The 17,705-nt window shown below is 36.4% G+C and overlaps 1 protein-coding gene across 1 annotated transcript in view; it reads left to right on the top strand.

Moving 5' to 3' along the window:
* The window catches only part of CNTN6 (contactin 6), a 288,197-nt gene that overhangs the window by 10,211 nt on the left and 260,281 nt on the right, over positions 1 to 17,705 (top strand).

The following is a 17,705-nucleotide window of genomic DNA, read 5'->3' as shown; positions in this document are numbered from 1 at the left end:
ATAACTGGAAGTTTGTACTCTTAATCCCCTTTACCTTTTTCACCCAACCCCCTACCCATCTCCCCTCTAGGTATCACCAGATTGTCTCTGTATTCACGAGTCTGTTTTGTGGTTTGCTTCTTTGTCCATTTGTTTTTTATATTCCATAGAAATTGAAATTGTAGTTGTCTTTCTCTGTCCAACTTATTTCACTTAGCATAATTCCCTGTAGGTCCGTCCGTGTTGTCACAAATGGCAAGATCTCATTCTTTTTTTTTTTTTTTTTTCAAACGTTTATTATTTATTTTTGGGACAGAGAGAGATAGAGCATGAACGGGGGAGGGGCAGAGAGAGAGGGAGACACAGGATCGGAAACAGTCTCCAGGCTCTGAGCCATCAGCCCAGAGCCTGACGCGGGGCTCGAACTCACGGACCGCGAGATCCTGACCTGGCTGAAGTCGGACGCTTAACCGACTGCGCCACCCAGGCGCCCCAAGATCTCATTCTTTTTGTGTTTGTTTGTTTTTTGTTTTGTTTTGTCTTGGTCTCATTCTTTTTTTATGACTGAGTAATGTTTCACAGTGTGTGTATGTGTGTATGTGTGTGTGTGTGTGTGTGTGTGTGTGTGTGTATCAAGTCTTTTCCATTCATATATCAATGGACAGTTGGGTTCCTTCTTTATCTTGGCTATTGTAAATAATGCTGCGATAAAAATAGGGGTTTTCTTATCTTTTCAAATTTATGTTTTTGTTTTCTTTGAATAAATACACAATTGTATCAAATGGATCAAGAATATCATTTATTTTAATCTTTTTTTCAGATTATAAAAGTTACATACCTTTATTATACAAAATTTGGAGACCGCAGCAAAATATACATATTAATATTGTCATGCCACTCAAGATATAGAATCCTTTCAGTCATTTTTTGTGCATGTGCATGCATGTATAAAATACAACATTGAGATGAATCTATATATTCTATTTTATACTTGTTCTTGTAAATTAACATGCTGTGAGCATTTTGAATAATCATCAATATTCTCCTGAATCCGAGGGATATTTCACCGGATGGGTGTCCATAAATTTTCTCAAACAAATAATGTATCATCAAGTATTTAGCTTTTTAGAACTATTTTCTACTTACGAAAAATGTTATGATGACTATATGCCTATACCTGAATATTTTTTCCTGAGTATTTTACATATGTCTCTGATTATTTTTTAAAAATAAATCCCTAGTATTAAAACTTCAGTGTTAAATAGTATGTGTTATTTTATTTTATATTTAAATGTTTATTTATTTATTTTTGGTGGGAGGCAGGGCAGAGAGAGAGGGAGAGAAATAATCCCAAGGAGGCTCCAAGCTGTCTGCACAGAGCCTGATGCAGGGTTCAAATTCATAAACCATGAGATCATGACGTGAGCCAAAATCAGAGGTCAGATGCTTAACCAACTGAGCCACTCATGTGCTCCAATAGCATGTATTATTTTAAATATGTTAGCATGCATAGTACTAAATTGTCCTTTGGAAAGACAGTTCCATCTGTGCTTCCAGGCACCTGAGTTCCCCTTGCCACACACTTGTAAACAGTACATATTATTAAAAAAATTTTTTTAATGTTTATTTATTTTTGAAGGAGAGAGAGGCAGAGCATGAGTGGTGAGGAGCAGAGAGGGAGGGAGACACAGAATCTGAAGCAGGCTCCAGGCTCTGAGGTGTCAGCACAGAGCCTGACTTGGAGCTTGAACTCACAAACTGAGATCATGACCTGAGCCAAAGTCAGTTAAGCATCTGAGTGAGCCATCCAGGTGCCCCAACATTACATATTATTAATTTTGAGTACTCTCCTATTGGATTGGCAAAATAAACACACAAATAAACTATGTTCTAATATTGCTGTAAATAACCCTTTTTCCATAAATATGGTCTGAATATTTCATGCATGTTTGTATCTATTCCTTTTATTAAGGTCAGCCCATATCCTTTGCCCATTTTTCCATTGAGATTGTAGATTTTTTCTCGTGCTCAAGAAGTTCATCACACATCAAGGAGATCACCCTTAATTTTCATACATGTCTCAAACTTTTTTCCAAGTTTATAATATGACAGCATTTTAAGCATGAAACCTCGTAAAATGCGTGAAATACATCCTGAACCTCTGTTTGTATGTATATACATACATTTGGCTTCCAAAAATTCAAAGGACTGCATGAAAACTGAATGAGTTAATGTTTCCAAGTATGTTTTTGTAACTATAAGGGGGTGTACAATTACTGTTCTTAGTCTTAATATAATTAAATCCATATTTAACATAGATTGTGCATTAGATCATAAAGTGTAAATGAATACATTTGAAGTATACTAAGGAGAGAGACTATGTTTTCAAATTTATGTAGGTCATGCACCTAGGTCACGGTCTAGCATGTGGTGGGTACTCAACACATGCTTGATTAGTGAATGTAGATTCTACCAGAGAAACATAAAGTTAAATACATTTGTGCTTATTCCAAGTATACTATTACAGTGTCATCTAAATCTAATGGTGTACAAAATAAGTCATATTAAAATGAAAATTAATGCTGAACTTAAATTTATGTCTCTGCCCTTGGCAACCACAGTAATCTAGTCCATGATGAAGCAATCAGAAAATTTAAGTAGTTATTTATTATAGAACTACAAATTGTATTTGACCTATCTTTGAAGTTGATGTATATTATGATCTTTCAGAGATTTGGCAGATCAGGACAATTCAGAAGTGCACATAGGTATAGGAAATAGTTTTGAGGGTAAAGCTGTAATTGTAAACATCTCTGGATTTGGCAACAATTTATAAATTACAGAGAAATAGACTGTCCATGTGACATGTATGATAATTTCTTATTCAGATAGCTGAAAGAATGTGAGATACATAACTTGGTTTTCCAGATGCTCAGAAGAAGAGCTTTTCATTTTTTTGTTAAACTGCATTTAACTTCATATAACTTATTGTGTTCATATATGATCCCATTTTATTTTGGAGGAAAATAATGAGATGGGATATTTGGATTTGCCTAACAGTATTTTAGAAATACATTCTTTTGTTTGATTTAGACCGGAATATATTCACACTTTGTTTGGCATATTTAATAATAAGATAAAAGCCATCAAACAAACTTGTTTTATTTCTGGTTTAGAATCATGACATTTATAAATCGGGTTATGCTGCAGGAAAAAATAATCTCTAAATCTTTCTTTTCTTTCTTTTTTTTTTTTAAAACAGGAGCTCTTGCTCATTTTATCCAATGACTTATTTTCAGAAAATGTCAGTATAATTTACTTTAAGCAGAGATAGCACAGACAACAAATGCAAAATCAAATATCAAGTATGCATGTTACTGAGTACACTTTCTACATATTGCGTTTTGTTTTCCAGCTTTCTTTAGTTATAACTGGTATATAACATGTTATTTTAAGCTGTGCAACATATTTTGATATATGTATATTTTGCAAAATGATTATTATAATAAGGTTAGTTAATACATCCATCACCTCACATAGTCACATTTTTTTTTCTTTTTTTATAGTGAGAACTTCTAAGATCTACTCTCTTGGCAACTTTGAAATATACAATACAGTATTCTTAACTATAGTCACCTTGCAGGGCATTATATCCTAAGAACTTATTTATCTTATAAGTGGAATTTAACCCCTTCCCCCATTTTCCCCACCTTCAACCTCACCCACTGGTTCATTCCCGGGTTTTGGCATTTAACTGCCACTGCAACACCCCAGAGATGTTATATGTTACTTGAATTCACGTTTAACTGACTGAAGCCAGACTTTGTGGGTGAGAAATAATGAATTGTTTTAACCACCTTTTTTTTTAATTTTTTAAATCTATATTTATTTTTGAGAGAGAAAGAGAGTGTGAGTGGGGGAAGAAACAGACAGAGAGGGAGACGCAGAATCTGAAGCAGGCTTCAGGCTCTGAGCTGTCAGCACAGAGCCTTATGCGGGCTTGAACTCACAAACCACGGGATCATGACCTGAGCTGAAGTCAGATGCTTAACTGACTGAACCCCTCAGGTTCCCCTTAACCACCAATTTTTGAGGTTGTTTGTCATGGAGCATTAAATAAGTAAAACAGTTACAATCACTTACAATCAAAATTTTTACAAGGAAAACATAATGCTATGAAGTATCTTCAAGCTTCCTATTTTTCACATTGCAGACCCCTAATCAATGCACCCTTATTAAAGATATGCCAAGAGTTTCGGGGTGCCTGGGTGGCTCAGTCACTTAAGCGTCTGACTCTTGATTTCGCCTCAGGTGATGATCTCAGGGTTGGTGGGTTCAAGCCCGGCAACTGACAGTGCAGAGCCTGCTTGGGATTCTTTCACTCCCTCTCTCTCTGCCCCTCCCCTGCTCTCACTCTCTTAAAATAAACAAACAAACAAACAAACAAACTTTAAAAAATATATGTACCAAGAGTTTCGTGGCATATGCTTTTCTCTGAAAGCTATATGTGGTTAATTTTGGATTTTCAAATCCTTAAAAATTTTAAGTGCTATAAATGCAAGCCTTTTTTCCTGCCTCCTTCTTTCCTAGGAAATTGACAGGAAATCTCTGTTGGATTCATATTCACCTTGATGTGTGTTATATGTGCAGAGTTGGTTAGAACTGGAACCTAGTCCAAAATATAAGACATGTGTGCTGTTTTTGGACTTTGAGGTGAGCTGGAGGGAGGAGAGTAGAGCAGTTTGACAGATCCCCATTTACTCAAGTCAAGAATATGGAGGACTTTTTCTTTTCATTCTCAAAAACCTTCATAATTATCATAAGTGATTTTCTTAAATATACCTTGGTCTTGAATGTTATTTTATATCAGGTTGTAAATATTGTTGGTTAGGAGTCTACCCAAAGACTGTCACATATTTCTCTGGGCTTGTAGAACAATTTAGAAGTACAAAAAATAACCAAAAAAATTCTGGTTTTTAAGCAAAATTTCATTGTTACAATGTGTGTCACCATGTGGATTTCCGTTTTGTAGCATGATTATTTTGTTTTGCTAACATACATCATTGTGGTCACTAATGGTGATAATATTAAAACCACACTGATTTCCTCAAGCGTCATGATATTAGTAGGTAAGAGACACTCGGTAGACCTGGTTAATAAGTAGGTACTTTTTCACATGAAAGCTAGAGAAATGACTATCATATATCTTATTTGCTTTAAAATAATACTTATGGCATACCTATTTCCTTAAAATTTCCATTGTTCATTTGAAAACTAACTGTTAAATTGATTCACTTCTCTATATAATTATGATGTGACTGCATATTTATTCATAGCAAATTCAAGAACATTCATTTGCAGTTGCCATTCATGTAGATGTCAAAAATGCCACATTTTATTGTGTATATTGTGAGAGGGCAAAATAAATAACCTTTCCTCTGCTTAAAATTAGATTGCTTTTTAAATATGTCATTAATCATATTTTAGACTTTAAAAGATCAAAATGAAATGGCCCAGAATTTAAAATTTTCCGGAGTAATAAACACTGAATAGTTTAGTAATGTTTGACCATGCTCCAGGTGAATTTCTGAAGATGGTACACTTTTCTGTTCTATAGACTTTCAGTTTTTATATTAGCTGCTAATGTGTATAATTATGATTTCAGAGTTGTGACCCCTACGGCAGAGAAATATTTATAAGAGTTGTGGTCCAGCCACATGAGAATAATAAGAAATACATATGGACTTAATTGAGCTGTGAGGAGTTTGCTGAACAAAGTTAGCTGTAACCGGGGTCAACGGTTGCAAAACTGACTCACAAGAAACTGTTTAAGAGTAACAAGGACCCACCGTGTGTCTATGTGAGTAATATGGCAGAAAATCACCCAAGACATAAGGTAGCTCCCCGCACCTAAATTTTGTCCTCAGATTTCTGCCCCCCACAAAGTTAAAATTCATTGGAGGTAGTAAAACTCCTTAGAGGATAAAAGTCTTTTAACATGGGATGTTTTTGAATGAAATATAGATGACAAATGAAACCCATGATACTAATACCTTTGAGTTAAGTTTAGGATTGAGTCTGTGCTAATTAGAACTGGTTTCTGTGTGTGGTGGTGGTGGTGTGTGTGTGTGTGTGTGTGTGTGTGTGTAGAATGCTTGTCATACTTAAACTGAGGAGTCTCTGCCCAGTTAGACTTGTACCTTTGTAATTAAATATCAGACTTTAAAGGTAGCAGTTTAAATGAAAAAGTATTAAAAATGTACTAATTTTTATTTTAAAAAGTTTTGAAATGTTTGAGATAAGTTAAGATTTACTATTTTATGAGAGTAATATACAAGAATTAAATACTTAGGGGCGCCTGGGTGGCTAAGTCAGTTGAGTGTCCGACTTCGGCTCAGGTCATGATCTTGCAGTCTGTGAGTTCGAGCCCCACATCCGGCCCTATGCTGACAGCTCCGAGCCTGGAGCCCGCTTCAGATTCTGTGTCTCCCCCTCTCTCTGCTCCTCTCCTGCTCATGCTCTGTCTCTCTCACTCTCAAAAATGAATAAATGTTAAAAAAAAAGAGGGGGAGAGCCAAAGCATAAGAGACTCTTAAAAACTGAGAACAAACTGAGGGTTGATGGAGGGTGGGAGGGAGGGGAGGGTGGGTGATGGGCATTGAGGAGGGCACCTGTTGGGATGAACACTGGCTGTTGTATGGAAACCAATTTGACAACAAATTTCATATTTAAAAAAATTAAATACTTAGAAGGATTTTCTTTATTAGGGTCCTAGGGTTGATTGGCAAGACACCTAAAACAGTCAAGAAAACAAAATATTTCTGTTTTTATAAATATTTAAAATATTAAGGAAATTATAATAGTCTAAGTTATCAGTGAGCCTGATTGTTTACATATATTCAGTCTATTCAACTTCAAATAATTTAATATTAACCATGGCGAAAATGTAGGTTTTTAAAATGTTACTAACATTATAAAAAATATACCCGTGTCAATTAAGCTTAACATTTTAAAAGGAAAATAGCATTTCATGAAACTCTAATAATGTGGATATTAATTCATAGTGCCTGAGTTGTATGGAGATAGAGACTTGCCCAAGACTACAGAGTAGACACTGAGTCTCAGATTTTAAAATGCAAATCCAGTGGCTGTGGTTTCCCTATTCATTCTCAAAAAAAAAAAAAAAAAAAAAAAAAAAAAGTTAGCTCTTTGTAGATGTGTGAAAAATTTTACAGTAAGATAATGGAATGTTCTGAAACAGTCTGTAACCTTTTATTGTTAATTTTCTTGTTTAAAATCTACTAAAGCCAGAAGAAAATAAAACCTACAGTATATTAAAAGAAGCCATACTACTGCAAAAAAGATATTATCTGCTATTGTTTTTTTCTCTTCCTGGTTGAAAAAAAACCTTATCTTCTTGGATATGATTTTTAACTCTAAACAGAACCAGTAGTTCTGCTTCTGTTGACCTTTTAAAACCGTATATAGGTATTTTGAATCTGTATATACACTATATTCTTATTTAGAATGCACAATAATTAATTTTATATTATTTATTGCCTCTTGAGCAGATTTGAAAAGAGGATCTGAGTAATAGCTACAAAAATGGCATCTTTTTTTTCTCTTCCTTTACCTGATTTGATGATGATCCTGTGATATCAATTAAGAGGGAAAGCAATAAATTCATATATCTGTTTATATGCACACACATGCTTTGTATTTGTATACAGCCGTGTCGGCTTTTTGACAAAGGAAATACTGGTAGTTCCAAATTTTTTTAATGCTTCCTCTTCCTCTTTTCTTTTATTATAACTTTTTACATATTTCATATATTTCTTCTCCCAATAGGTTTAGTTGCTTTCATGTGCAGGTGAATTTTAAACTACTTATGGGTGGCATTTAAAAATTGTTGTATTATATCTGAGGACTTCTATTCAGCTGCTGTATTACTCTTGTATATTTTACATGGCCAAAAATGTACTAGACCAGTGTCCTTCTTCAGGAAAAGTGCTTTATGTTGTCTACATCTGATGTTTACATCAGAGGCATTCAACAAAGTCTTACAAAGAGATGGAGAAATCATCTTTTTAAATATTAATGTCAGAAGAGCAGAATTGCTTTTTGATTTAAGATATGTAAATATTCATTTTTATAAGTTTGACTTTAAAACATACACAACTCTGCTCAACAATAGAAGAACCTTTTTTTTTTTTTAATTGAAAAACCACATAAAGCAGGTATACTATCATGGAGAAAGTAGGTACTTTCTATATCATTGTCAAAAAACAAAAATTGCTTCTTGATTTAGGATCCCATAAACTCATATGGAGGTGTGAGTGGCTGGAAGAAATCAATACCATCCATTGTTTCTTGGAGGGTGGACTATGCTCGCATCCAGCTTCTGAACATTTCTAAAATAGTTTCTCTTGAAGACGGCAAATTTGGGGAAAATAAATTCATTTTATAGATGAATCCTGCAGTAAGGTGACATATCTTATAATGACGCCGCTAAGATTTTCATTTAATATTTAGCAGCCCTGAGGATTTCTCTATCTCCTACTCTAAATCAGTACTTGAGGAAAAAAATGATGAGCAGGTTGCCAGTGTTGTCAGGATTGTCATTGAGATGAAGCCCACATGGTGAGTGATGTGAATATAAGGCCTCCTGGATCCTGCCCCCAGCCTGCACCTGTTTTCACGACCCCTTCTTCATCTTTCAGTCATGAGAAGATCTGAGATTCTCATTGTAGAGATAGAATCTACCTTTCCCTTTTGGTTCAAGAGAAGAAGGAGTAGTGAAGAATTCACACTGGCCGTCAGGCACATGTAGATTTGAACACTGCTCCGCTGAAGTTGAAGCTAGTCGAACTGGGACATACTTTTTGACTTCTCTAGCTTCACCAGTTTTCTTACCTATGAAACTGGGAAATAATAGTAGCTCTTTCTCTTATGGTTGTTCAGAGGATTGATTGGCATTAATGAATCTAAAGGTTTAGCACAGTGCCTGACATATAGTAATTAGTGAGTTTCAAGTAGTATAGTTTCATTAGATTCATTATGGATAAAAAAATGTTGTAGATAGTGTAGGGAAAGTGGTAGCCCACTGAGGATATATAAGACACCCATGCAGCATTTGACTCATCTGTATCGCAAATGCCTGATATTCTGTTCACATTAGTAATGATTCCCAAGTTTTTTACATGGACTAACACATTGACTCTCATAAAAACCCTAAGAGATAAGTGATACCATTCCACGTTTTACAGGTAAGTAAAATAAGGCCCAGAGGGCCAAAGAAAATTATTTACCCTCAAAGAACCATTAAGCAGTGGAGCCAAGGGGCACCTGGGTGGCTCAGTCCGTTGAGTATCTGACTCTTGATTTTGGCTCATGTCAGGATCCCATGGTTCATGAGATCGAGCCCTGTGTCAGGCTCTGCACTGACAGCATGGAGCCTGCTTGGGAGTCCCTCTCTCTACCACTCCCCCACTCTCTCTTGTGCTCTAAATAAATAAATAAATAAATAAATAAACAAACAAACAAACATGGAGCCAGATAAAACCAGGGTCTTTTGCCAAAAATCTGGGTTTTGCCAGTATACTCTCTATTCCTGAACTGGAAGCCAAGACACCCCAGAGCATCCCAGTGATCTCACAGAGGCATCACAGCATATAATTAAATGTTTCAAAGAAGCACAGTAGTTACTCAATTTCTGTCAGTTACTGCATGAACTACTACTCTGAGGTTTGTTTCAGCACTATATTGTCTACTTTCCTTTCAATATCATATGTTTGTTGAAGCGGGGTCTCCAGCAGTTGCTTTGGTACGAAGCATATACTGCATGACAGTCAATATGGAACAGGAAATAAGGCAGGACACTCTTATCCCAAGGTATGCGAAGTTGTGTTCTGCCTAACAGGAGCACACTTACCATAGGTAAAAGTGGTTATTTGTCAGTGGAATAAAAGAATTATTTTTCTTCCAAAATACACACATTATGATTTTTGAACAGCCCCCTAAGTTGTTAGAACATAAATTGTTTGAACTAAACTACTTTATAAATGGAGGTGTTAGGTATTTATTTTGGCCTAAGGATGCCAGAAGAAAATTACTGAGACACTAAGAGCAGCATGATCAGAAAAGAGTGGTAGAACCTGTACACTGCATTATCCCAGTGCCTCAGGGAAGCCCGTGTTCGAAATTTAGGGATCAGTTCACTCAAAACTTAAAGCACCTATAATTTCTCAGGTACTTAGAAATACCTTTCTCAAGGAGCCCACAGTAAAATAGGGAAACAGACACAAGGTTTATGGAAGAGTGTGGTGTTAAGTGTCAGAAGGACCAGCTCCTTCCAAGCAGGCCACATACAGATTTAGGATGGCCGTAGCATTGAAAAAAACAGGAGGGAATTTCACTGGGTAGAAGAGCAACCATAAAAAGAGGTAATGGGGGGTGCCTGGGTGGCTCAGTTGGTTATGTATTCGACTTCGACACGGGTCATGATCTCACAGTTTGTGAGTCTGAGCCCCGGGTCAGGCTTGGTGCTGACCACTCAGAGCCTGGAGCCTGCTTCAGATTCTGTGTCTCCCTCTGTCTCTGCCCCTCCCCTGCTTGTGCGCTCTCTCTCTCTCTCTCTCTCAAAAATAAATAAACATTAAATTATTTTTTAGAAGAAGAGATAAATGAATGATGAAGGTCAAAATGTGTAGCATTTATAAAATAATCAGTGCAGTTATAATGGAGCATTCAGTAATTACACTATCACTTATTAAATACTTATTAGTTCTCTGGCAGTACTTTTGGTACTGGGTTGTGAAGATGAAAGTCAAAGTGCCTTTCCTCAGGCTCTGATATCTCTTGGGGTTCCTGACAAGAAAACCGAGTTCAAGTGAATGGTAGGAGATGAGGTTGGAAGGGAAGCATAGGGCTGCGAGTACTATATCACTTTTAACTTCTAAAGAGGCAAGGGCTGTTTAGAATAATAAATAGAGGGTTAGATTACTTTGGATTAACTAGTAGCCAGATGCATGCACAAATATTGATATTATTCAAATTAGGTTCTTCTTAATGGGGAAAAATGCCATATTTTTGTACCCTCCTGCTGAACGAATGAGAGGCATATGTATATTTTTCCAGAATCATGACTTATTCAGTTTATGGTCTAATTATTGGTTGAGAAGATAAGTAAATAACAAATTATCATATGAAAAATGTGAGCCTGGGAGTAATTAATGCAATAAAATAGATTGCTCAATATGTGTACAACTTCATTGTAAATTCTAGGAAAAGGGCTTGATTTCTGGAGAAAGATAATAACATTAAAAAATCTTAAGGGATTAAATTAAGAGATAATTAAAAATATTTGCAGGGTGCAGTAATCAAATTCAGTAAATAAATTCACTAACTCTGGCACAATGAGACTACTGAGTCTGTGATGCCCTGATTGTTCTAGAGGTTTGGCCCAGGTGGTTAGGATGCAGTGACAACTCTCCTTTGTCAGCTGGTTAATCCTAGATAGTACTGTAGTTTTAGCTGGAGGCGTCTATTAAGTTACCTATTGTCTTAGGTTGCACACAGCAATTCATGAGTAATTACACCTACTGGTATGTTACTAAAACAAACTAGTCAAAAATCCCCACTTCCACAATTCACTAGGAGAATCATCTTTCTAGGATATCTCTAGGTGGTATGGGCACACAGCTCGAACAAACTTCTCCTGATGTAGAGTCACTGTTGATTTATTTGCCCATTCATTCGATATTTGAATGCTCACAGCCAGTGAGTATGATATCAGAAATATTACAGAATTCAACCGAGAAAGAGATGGTTTCCAGGTGGAAAACTTGGTAAGAGTTCAAGAAGGTGGTGGCCTGTGATCCATGTACTAAAGAATAGACTCTTCAGTTCTGTGTGGGCGTATGCATATTCACCATTCTAGTCACAGACTCTGGCAGGACAGGAGGGTATAAGTAAACTGCAAAGAGGGATGATTGCAATGGCAGGGTGAGTGATAGCATTAATTGAAGAGTTCTGTATTTGTATTCACCAGTGTGAGCCTCTTTCCTATCTAGCCATCACATAACTTGAATGCAGTTTGTTATTAGCTGTGACTTTATTCACCGGATGAATCAAACCTTGGGGATGTTGAAAGCTGAGTTTCTGTGTGTTGCAGGAAGGGAGAGATGAAAAGAAGTAATGATATCCTCTTACTTTCTCCATTATTAATTTAATGTGGCCAGTGGTTATTAAGCACCTTCTATGTGCTAGCTCCTATGTGAAATTATGTGGCTATAAATTTAAGAAAAGAAAACTTTCCTGTTTCATAGGTCAACAGAAATACAGAGATCTGTAAAGAGTCATGATAAATGTAATCAATAAAAGAACATAAATGTAGACATAGTAAAATGTTAGCTCAGAAGAAGTAAAGAATAATTGCTATTGATGGCCAAGAAAGAAGACTTGCTGAAAAAGTTTTTTAATCTCAAGGTGTTCAGGAAAAAGATTTCTCACCCTCTGTGCTCCTTAAAAAGACTCACAAAAGCTGGGAAGACAAGTGGCAGAAACAAAAATTCCATTGTTAATGAAACAGAGTCTGGTGTAACTCAAAAATACAGGAACACAAAGCAGGAGGCTACATAGTGAAAAGAAATACAAAGATGAAAAAAGTCACAGCGAAGTGCTTTGACAGAAAGAAAGCTGCAAGAGGTGGGTGAATAATATTGCAGATTCTGCTAAAAGGATCAGGAACGGAAGCCACCTTGGAGCATGAAAGTTGGTAGTAGCAGGGATGTTGAGACTGAAAATCAAGGCTTATTTGAAAGTCTTCAACGTGGGCTCCCAGGTAGTCACCTTTTCCTGTCAGTGGACTGTCTGTCGCGCTCTCTCTCTGTCTCCTCTCTGTCTCTCTCTCTGTCTCTCTCTCTCTCTCTCTCTCTCTCTCTCTCTCTCTCTCACACACACACACACACACACACACACACAGCCCATGGGAAATTGGAGGAATATTTGCAGAGGAAATGAGCTAGAGAGGTTGTAAACTTCCAGTCTTAGAAAATGAAATTGCATGAGATTACAGAGAGAAAACTGAGCGTTTAGTTGATCCTTCTGCAGAGAAATTGAAAGACTCCAATTATAGAGTCAGAAATACTCATGTTTAGGAATTTTTCAGTAAAGAATGGATAAAGTTGAAAAACCTAAGAATTAAGACCACAAGCCAATAAACCACATCCACAAATACAGATATATGAATGAACAGTTAGGATTACTAGACGTTTGAGGAAGCCCTCTCAGTGTAAGAGGGTAAGGCCTACAACTAAATAATAACTATTAAAATGGCATTATAAGGAAAAAAATAACCAAACTTCAAAAATATCACCAATTTCTTAATAAAGATGATAAAAGCGGGACGCCTGGGTGGCCATACTCATTAGCAGTCTGAGTTCATCTCAGGTCGTGATCTCATGGTTCATGGGTTGAGCCCCACATCAGGCTCTAAGCTGACAGCTCAGAGCTTGTAGCCTGCTTCAGATTCTGTGTCTCCCTCTATCTGTGCCCCTCCCCTACTCATGTTCTCTCTCTCTCTCAAAAACAAATACATTTTTAAATTTTTAAAAAATCAAAGATGATAAAAGCTTTTTCATCCAAAGAAAGGAAGTTAAATAAAAAGACACCAACAATACAAGAATTACAAATAAGTTTTTGAAGTTTAAATTATGATAGCTAAATAACAAAAATGACAACAACACAAAACTACATTCAGCACAGACTTGTAATATTAAAGTTGAGGGAATTATCCAGAAAGGAAACTAGAAATAAAAATAAGTTGGTAAGAGTGCAATAAATAAGAAAGTTAAATAATTAATGTATGAAGTTCAACATCCTTGGGAATTTCTAAAACATAGACAAGATAAAAGAAAAAAAGTAGAGGGGGAAAGAATATAAAACATATCATTACAAAAATAGCCCAATTGTAAAAAAAAGTATAGGTCTTAGGATTCAAAGGACTCCCATATCCAACACAATGAATGCAGAGCCAATTCTTGGCACAATAGGAATAGAATGAATATCCTAAGCAAATAAGAAGGTAAGATGCATTGGAGCGCCTGGGTGGCTTGCTTGGTTGGGGGTCCGATTTCAGCTCAGGTCATGATTTCACAATTCCTGAGTTTGAACCCCATGTCGGGCTCTGTGCTGACAGCTCTGAACCTGGATCCTGCTTCGGATTCTGTGTCTCCCTCCTTCTCTGCCCTTCCCCCATTCACGCTCTGTCTCTCTATGTCTCTCAGAAATGAGTAAACATTAAAATTTTTTTTTAATAAAAATAAATAAGTAAGAAGGTAAAATGAACACTTTTCCATACTCTAATTTGAAATTTACTCCCTGTAATCAGACCTTGGATGCAATGCTCCAAATACTCAGGAATAAACAAAGGAAGTCAAAGTCATGGAGCCTAAGAAACAGGAGAACCAATAAGAGAGATGAATAACAGCACTTCCACAAGCCTGGAGAAGAGCAAATGCATCTTGGAGCAACGTATGAAGGACTTCAAAGGAATAGCTCTAGGGAAGTGAACAGAGTGGACTGATTATTTGACGGGATGCACCAGGAAGATATTGTAGCGAAAGGGTTTTACAGACCTCTTGAAAAGCAAGGAAGATTCATTCATACATGTGAAGACATCAAAGGAAATAAAGCTGTGAAGAAATTATTAAGTCTTAAAGAAACAGAGAATTGTTAAAAAAAAAAACAAAAAAAAAAAGAAAATGTGATCATGTTATTTGGATCTGCTGTAGACAGTATTTGCGTAGTCATAACCGCTTGAACACTGAATATGGAGTTAAAGAAAAACTGAGATAGGATTATGCTTGGGAGCCTTGGTGGTGGGATGAGGGGGTGGGCAATAGGGATGTAGGAGAGTCGTATTGTCACCTGTCATAACTGTAGGTCAATGGAGGATGCTGTCTTAGGAATCAAGTTGTTGTCATAACATGCATATTATTTAAAGATAGGTAAATTCCTGTGGAAAGAGTTTTAAGAGTGAAAGTAGATACTTGTACAGACGAGGGAGATCTGTGTTCCTTATTGTTGTTATTATGCTCAGACTTCTAGCACTTTTGGCTTCTTATATCTGTGTGTGTTACTTGGATAAGGATATAAATTTAAAAAGAAAGGATTTCTGATCGAGGTTTGGAATACTATTTGGTGTTTACAAGACTAGCAAGGACAGAAGAACATAGTACCCAGAGAGATAAGGACGATTAAAAGCAAAGATCAGAAATAACAAGTCTGTCCGTAGAACTGCAATATGGCTGACAGTTAAGAGGCGGAGGTGTAATGTGGCCCAATCGTCAAAGTTTCCTGGACTCTACTTCCTGTTGTTGTACTATGGCTACACACCTTGCATTGTGTCCTTGGCCAAGTTAGTTAGCCTGTCTAAGGTGCTGTATTGATTTCCACATTAGGAACTTTGGGACATTAATTAGTACTGTAGGAGACTAATCCATGTCCTGTCAGTATGCCTCTAAGGTCACCCACAGATCCCATTGGAGAAACCAAAGCTTCCCTTCTTCATGTTCCTGTGTTACCCCTGCTTCCTTGTCTGAGAGCCTCCAGGAGTTTGCTCTTCAACACAGAAGGCAAACTGGAAGTGATGACCAGAAGTGCCAGGGATTTAATATTCTCAGATGAAGTAAAGGAATAGGTCAATAATACGCCACCTTTTCCATCCCTTCATGGAACAATACTGAAGTGCACACTGTGTGGTTCCTTACAGTGTCTGCAGAGGAACAGTGTGACATGTTATGAGGTTTTCTTCAGTCTCTGTCTTGCATTTCCCAGAATCTCACCTGTGCTTCCTATAATCACATCCCAGATAAGCAAGTCCTAGTGTCAGAGTCTGTGGTTGAGAAAAGCCAATATAAACAAATGTATATCCCATGTTTTCAGGAGGATTAAGTGATATAATCCATATGTGGCACAGCTAATTATTGACACTGCTCCAGGCACTTAGTAATGTTTGCTAAATACTAATTATTAATCCATTATTATTATCTTTATTGTTAAATGCCAGAATATGAAGGAAGTCTTTTGCACCTCAGTTATCAACTTAGACGTGATTCTAAGGGTCAAAATAAGACTTTGGTAGAATAGAAGTTAAATCTAGAAGACTTAATACCTAACTAAATTTGTGGGTATGGGAGGGAAAGCTTGGGGCTTTGAGTTACTCCGAAATACTTGACTTGTATGATTAATGGAATAGTCATGTCAATAAAAAAGAAGAAGCATGGAGAAAATGTAGTTTCATTTGAAATAAAATTACCTCCTAAAAATAAGTAAACGTTTTAAAGAATGTATTGAGCAGGCTATTCTTGAGATAATTCAATATTTATTTGATAGAGGTTTCAGTGAAGAAAAATCAGGTGTGGTCAAAAATTGGGTGTCAGGTCAACCAAGACCAAAACCAGGAGATCAGGGACCGTAAAGTCTTGCTTTCACAAATCAAGAAAATAAGCCCTTGTAGATAAATGACTTCTTGTCATTAATTTTTCCAACTCTTTCTCATTTATTATTCTGTTCTCTTTTTGAGGTTATGGTTGGTGGACAGGTGGTCAATATAGGTAGCATAATTGCTGAAAGGCTGAATATTTATTTATTTCCCAAACCAATCCAATTCATGTTGTTATCCTCAGTTCAAGTACTGGCCACTTTGTCTTTCATACAGTCAGGTCTCTCTAATTGATAATTTAATGGAAATGATTTTGGCAACCCCAAGAGACATCTGAGAGTTACGTTTAGCATTTGTGTTATTAAGGTTTTCTGCCAGACCGACGACCTTCGTGTTAATAAGATGGCTGCTTTCCAATTCCTCTGTAGAAAATGTCATTTCTCTTTCCCTGTTTTCTTTTATTTACAAATGTAATCTCTGATCCATAAATTTATAAGGTGAGAATGGTGAGTGGCTACTGTTTTATAGGATCATACATAAAGGGTAAAATTCACTGATCCATTTCAAATGTTTCCACCCACTTAGGGAATGATTTTGAAAAGAAGTCAGTGTGGCAGAAGTGAAAGAGGGGGCTGTTGGAGAGTGTGTAACAGGCTCTTTCAGATTCCCTCTTCCACATCATTGTAACACACATTTTTAAGCTAAGCTGTTAGTAAAGTGATGATTTCAGTTCTAAGTGTGTAGATGTAGATCATAACATGACTGTCATTTTATGTATCCGTTGATGGTCTGATTTTAGCCCTTAGGACATTAATGTGTAGTCACATAGAGAAAGAGGAATATTAACATTAGAAAAGTGTGTGTGTGTGTGTGTGTGTGTGTGTGTGCACATGCGCATGTGTGTGCAAGAGAGATAGGAAATTGTAAAATCCAAGGAGAATGCCTACTTGGTGCAGCTCAACTCTTAGAACACTTTCAAGTTAAAAACTCCATGATTGCAATTATACATATTTAGGTATTTTTATTATTTCTTAAAAGTTCTGACAAATGGCTAAACTGAGGTGTCATTACTAGGTGCTGAGGAACATTGAAAGGGAGTGTGAATAGAACAGAGTAAATTAGACTAATAGCAAACAAAAAAAGAAAAAGAAAAAGAAAAAAGCCAACAATATGCCTAAAAGAGAATTGCTAATGTACATAAACACACAAAAGTCAAGCATTAGATAAATATATTTTTTCTTTATCTCCTTACCCTTCATTTGTACATTTCTTTCACTCCATC

The sequence above is a fragment of the Herpailurus yagouaroundi genome, unplaced genomic scaffold (genome assembly GCF_014898765.1).
Source record: "Herpailurus yagouaroundi ecotype Mexico unplaced genomic scaffold, PumYag 183, whole genome shotgun sequence".
Lineage (NCBI taxonomy): Eukaryota > Metazoa > Chordata > Mammalia > Carnivora > Felidae > Herpailurus > Herpailurus yagouaroundi.
Note: the sequence above shows the minus strand (reverse complement) of the source record. Positions and strands in the feature narration are given on the sequence as shown.